At 36.0% G+C, this 6,280-nt stretch overlaps 1 pseudogene; it reads left to right on the forward strand.

Moving 5' to 3' along the window:
- Positions 1 to 521: 521 nt before the first annotated feature.
- LOC149559088 (1-aminocyclopropane-1-carboxylate oxidase-like) lies at positions 522 to 3,439 on the forward strand (annotated as a pseudogene).
- Positions 3,440 to 6,280: the final 2,841 nt, after the last annotated feature.

A 6,280-nucleotide genomic window follows, 5' to 3' on the forward strand; every position in this document is an offset into this window, starting at 1 on the left:
CCCTTCCTTAACTACATCATAAATGCCATACATAAAAAAAATAAGACACACACCATACACATGCAGTATGAGGTAAGTATCCATAAGAAAACACATATGATAATCTATCTAACTAAACATCATCAATAATTTAATGACATTGTAATAATCATCATAGACACATGAAGTATAGAGTAAAAAGTAATCTCATCGTGTATCAACTGAGTCTAAAACAATATTTAATAATCTCAAGATAATGCTACTAATCATCAAACATAAAACTGGCCTAAAAGAGTTTGGCAATAAAAGCAGAAATTTAAACTAGGAAATGTAGACTAGGGACTAGCACTACACATTGATTTGAACATCACGCTGGGTAGCGTTTAGATTTAACACCATGGGTGACTCCTTACCTTACTAGAGGCCAGAGATGTACTATATATATACATGTTGTGTGTCGTCTATGTCTTCAAGGTCATTTCAAAGAAGTATCATTAGCTCTAAGTTTCATTAGTTTCCCCTCTCTTTGAGTTCTTTTCAACATGGCCATCCCTGTGATAGATATAGTTAATTTCAATGGAGAAGGTAGAGATGAAATCATGGCTCAGATTGCAAATGCTTGTGAGACTCCTGGATTTTTTCAGGTACTATAACAATATAATCTTTGAAAACTCCAACTAGCTAATTTAATTTCTTTCCTTCCAACATCTATTAACCTCTAGTCTTGGTTTATTTACAATTTTAAAAGTTGATTTTTGGATAAGTTGTTCTTCAATTGATTCAGTCTATGATCAGAGGCTCCTATAAGGAAACCCAATACAAGTTGTGTGCGCGTTTACGATGGGTCATCTGATAGCTCTTTCCCAGTTTTACCATATTTCCATTTTCTACTCTAATCATTTCTCGTCATTTTGAAGATAGTTCAGGAGATATGGTCTGAAAGTCGTTGTCCATTATTTCCAAGATAGATCACACTATATATCATTTTGAAGATCAACAAACAAAAAGATATGTAATCTCTGCTTTCTTGTTACTTTTGGCTTTTTCAGATCTTGAACCACGGTATAAGTCAGAGTCTCATGGACCGTGTGAAGAAGTTGTGCAAAGAGGATTGCAAGCTCAACAGGGAGGAAAGCTTCAACGAGTCTCCCATGGTGAAAATGCTGAACGGTCTGATTCTGGATTAACAGATGGGGAAAACACCTACAGAGTCACAGAAGATTAGTGACGTTGATTGGGAAGACATTTTCATGATTAGTGACCTACGAAAGACAAATTCCTGGCCAGCAAAGCCCAGCGATCTCAAGTACATTTGATTTCTTTTCACCTTTTAAAGAATAAGTGCATAAATTATCATTTGTAAAATCATTCTGTACATATTTCTAAGATAGATACCAAAATCACAATCTTAGAATTCACAGGGATCTTTCTAGAATAAAATAAAAAATAAATCCAATCTTGCAGGGTGGTTAAATCAGCATTAGAGAAAAGAGAGAGGGTTTACAGTAAATCGCGCTCTTAGAGTTCATGGGGTCTTCAGTTTCATATCAGGTTTAAGTTTATTATAGTATAAAACATATACTATACTCAATGTAGTTATGCAGTTCAAGCAGCAGCCGAGAAGTGGGGAGAAAGAGGTACATTCTTATAAGGTAAGGTAAGAGGAATTGACTAAATAACACTATTAGAGTAGATCGGCCTTAAAGTTTAGGAAATTAAAGTCCCTAGATAAATCGTAGAAAGAACCCAATTTTACAAAGTAGCTAAAACAACAGGGAAGGGAAAGGAATAGGAAGATGCTAAAGCAACTGCAGAGAGGGAATAGAGAGATTCCTATCATTTGATTTTCCTCACACATATCAATGATGTTTAGGATATCTACCCAAAGGAATCTTACCATCCATGAAAAATGGAAGAACATAAAATTACATTCATAGAGTTCATGGGATCTTAAAGTTTATGAGAGATTAAGTTTATAGAACAAACCCTCATGTCATGAGGGAACTAAAATATCAGCAGATTCCGGTCATCCAATTTTCGCCATACATCAGCACAGTTTTCTTTTCTTGAAAACAAGGCTGGTATGGAGAATCAAATTAATGGGTTTTTGTTTATGTGTAGGAAAACCATGGAGGAATTCCAGCAAGAAATCTACAAACATGCAGAGAGATTGGTGGAGATAATAAGCTTCAACTTTGGGCTCGAGAAGAGTTACATAAAGGAGGCATTTGCCGGAGGAGAGAAGCCATTCTTTGGCACAAAAGTGAGTCACTATCCACCATGCTCAAGACTAGATCTGATAGATGGCCTGAGAGCTCACACTGATGCAGGTGGCCTCATTCTTCTCTTCCAAGATGATGAGGTCCCCGGGTTTCAAGTGCTCAGTGAGGGAGAATGGATTGATGTGGAGCCCCTGCCTTACTGTAAGGAAGCAAAGGTGCAGAATCACTTCCTATGCTAATCTTTGAGAGGATGATTATGCAAATCAAAGTAACTATTGCAAAGATCTCAAGAAATGCATAATAACATAATCAAAATAACAAAGAACACACAACATAGTGATTACCATGGGGAAACCCTTCCGGGAGAAAAACCTCACCCTCAAAAAGTCGCACAATGTATTATCAAACCAAGATGATTACAATACACTTGCAATGCAAGTTCTTACAGGAGCGCCGAGCACCACAACTTGAACTTGGAGAGACCCCTTCTAGCACCAGTCTTGCAAACTAAACTCAATTACACAAACACCTCCCCAAGCCCTCCTTTTATAGTGATTTTACAACGTAGAAACCACTTATGGTTTTACAAAACCATGGGTAAAACTACCATGCTACATGTTACCCATTTTTGACATTTACATTTTCAATATGGAAAAACAACCAGGTTAAAATAGTAATCCTGTCCACAATTTTATCTCTTAGTCTAGACCCCCATAAAAGTCACAAAATGAGTCATCAAGGCTCTAAAAATGGCCTACCTATATTCTACTAAGGACAAGACTCATTTAACAACTCACTAACCCCTTTCCAATGCATAAACAAGTGAAAAACTCCCACAAACTAATTCTAGAATTTTCGAAGAAAAGATTGCAAGGTTGAGACACATGTTTCTCAACACTTACTCCATAGTCATGGACATCGGAGACCAGTTGGAAGTTGTGAGTGGAGGGAAATACAAGAGTGCATGGCATGGTATTCTTCCTACCAAAGATGGAAACTAGCTATCTATGGCATCCTTCTATAATCCTTCTTTCAATGCACTCGTCTATCCTGGTGCTTCTCTTGCCATAGAAGAGAACACCCAAACCATGGTTGAAGATAATGGAGGAGAACAAGTTTCTGCATTCTATCCAAAGTTCTATTTTAGGGATTATATGAATGTTTACAACCAGCCGAGATTTGATGCCAAAGATACACGATTTGAAGCCATGCGAACACTTTTTGAAGAAGCATGTTAAACTAACAATATTCCATCTAGGGGTGTGCAAATTTACGAGACATATATGTGTACTATTTGGAATTTTTTCTCTTAATTATGTGAGTATAGTAGAATGCTCTAGTATATATTAGATAACCACTGAAATGCCATTGATAGTATTTTAATATACGGGTACATATAGCGAGAATCTTTGTACTAGTTGGTTTTAGTTTGTGACCAAATGTTATAGTATGATAAAAGTATAATGTATGTTTATACTGGTTTGCTTAAATGGTTTGTGTCTACAACTTGCTTTCCCAATGAATGGTTCATTTTGTATGTGTATGTAATTGAATTGTCATTTCATGAGACATTATTCTTCGATTGTTTAGCAATTCGAACCTCATGACTCTCCATGTGGTGTAACTTTCGAGACTATTTCTTTTTCTTTTCCCTTTGCCTAAAGTGGAATTTTTTTTGATTTCTTGCATTTGTAGGAACCATTAAAATTGTTTGAATAAGTTTTGGATGACCCCTTTTCAAATGTAGTAATAATGAATGGTTAATGTCCCAAAGGTGGACCAGATCGAGATATTCTAGGCATTTTGGAAGTTCCATGTCACTTTATCTTTATTTATGAACTCTTTTGTTGAGGTAGTTGGTGATGTGTGTTCTATGACCCAGCAAATAGTAGAACAAAATATCAAAATATCTTATCTTCTCTTGAATAAGGTCTCATTTATCCTAAGATTGGTAGAAGATCATACAATGACTTCAAGGTTCCTTTAATGCCAGGTCTTGACTATGGATAAGATTGGTGGTTGATGTGATTTGCTGATGATCACAAGGGGCTTTACGTGTTTATTCAAATTCATTTCAAGCCATATTGGATGTGGGAGCTATCTAAAGGTTTTGCAATGAAGTACCTTTTTGGAGTTTTTATAAAATATGTAGAAATTCAATAAGATAGGGTTCATGAAATCTATTCTAATCCTAAGGGTAGTGATAACAACAAATAGTACTCTAGTGGACAAATTCCTCAATTTACAAAGTTCTACTTTTCCAAGTTATTCTACAACTACACGTGAACTAGGGCAATCTTCAAGGGTTATGCCAAGGATTCTCATACCACTACATACGCCATCATAAAGAAAAAATGTATACGAATGATAAAAGTTAAGCATATGCATGAAAGGGGTTCAGGCTAACTTTGCACGATGAGTTAAAATCACTAAAACATCAAAAGTATGAACCAAAGGAATTCATCAATACACCATCATATTCTTCATTATAATTACCACACATTAACTAGGCTAAACTTAATCTAATTGAAGAAATTTTAGAGAACAAGCAAGCACTAAGACACATCAAGTATTCACCAAGCTCCAATGAAAACTTTATTATATCAGTAGCTCATAACAACAATCTCATAAAAATATCCACTTACAAATGGGAAATGAGGCCTTTATATAGGTCTTCGATTACAACAGGTGGCTCAGATGATCACAATAACTAATGGCCAAGATCATGCCACATCAACCATAATTAGGGTTAGGGCAAAGGGAAGGAATCTACACTAATGCAACAAGGAATCCACTATGGTAATGGGTAATAAATGCCCACTATTTGTGCTTGTTTAGGAAGGAGTAGGGTGTAGTAAATGACTCCTAAGAACACCCCCTATGTATTAACTGTATTTATCCTTAATTCCCTTGCTTGAAGGAGAAAAAATGATCTAACATTGTTTCCAACAACTCTGTATTGATGCTTGGTGTAGATTCTTGCTTGAATTCTAGAACTACAATTTCTCTTTCTACTTTTCCCAAGCTTTCATCCCAATCTAGTAGTAAGTCCTTAGTAGTGTGCATTGTATTCAAGAAGATGAAGAAGTTCTCAAAATCATCTCTTTCATAGACATTTAGTTCAAAGAATTCCTCTAACTTGACTTTCAGATTATCAGTTGTCATTTCTTCTTCCACCAATCTCTGTGATAACAAGGATGCACCTACATTTGATATTCCTTGCTTGATGTTGTCAACAATCTTCTTCCATCAAGTGGATTCCTTGGTGAAGCTCTCAAACATTTCCTTAGCTATGATCACTGCACTGTACCATCAAATAAAATCATAGATATCCCCGTCACTGATAAGTTCACCATCAATAAATTCTTGCTTTGGGGTCTCCATCAGATTTTGAATGTCGGCAATCACCTCTTCTTGGTAAATATGTTCATCCAATCATAATTCCTCCATGCACTAAATCTTGGAGAGTGTAGCTAATTCCCTATTGTGCATTTGCACTAATTCTTCTGCATGTTTGAAGGCTACCTCCAGGATTCCTTTGACCCAAACCTTTGCACCTTGAGCAATTTGTTTGATTCTGTCAATATCACCTACCACTTCAATGGAAATAGCTATTAGAGGGACAAACAATGGACCTTCCTCCCTTACTGGATGCGGCAAGTTATTGATGTATTGACATAAGGTCCTAGTTTCTCTTTGCTATTTTGCGTACCCTTCTTCCACTTTCTTTAGCCTATCCTTTAAAGCTTGCAGTCATCAAATTCTTCTAATATTTGCTCTTGGGAGGGCCAACCAAGATTTATTTCTGTAACATGATATTCATCTAGAGCAATTTAATTCTTTCCTTTGTCAACGGTGGGAGTCACAATCTATAATATTCTAGATCTTGATTCTCCTCTAATGAATTTAGTATATCTTCTTGATTTCCATTGTTCTTCTGATTGGTTTGATCCGTCCAAAATTTTCTATAATTCAATTGTTGGATCAATCTCCCTTTGTTGACACAATTCAATTCATTGCCTCAAGCATTCCATAATGGTTATACTTTGGTCTCCTAGAATCACCAATTGCTTTTTCCA

The sequence above is a fragment of the Cupressus sempervirens genome, chromosome 5, assembly GCF_028749045.1.
Source record: "Cupressus sempervirens isolate cs-2001-9-10 chromosome 5, ASM2874904v1, whole genome shotgun sequence".
NCBI classification, from domain to species: domain Eukaryota; kingdom Viridiplantae; phylum Streptophyta; class Pinopsida; order Cupressales; family Cupressaceae; genus Cupressus; species Cupressus sempervirens.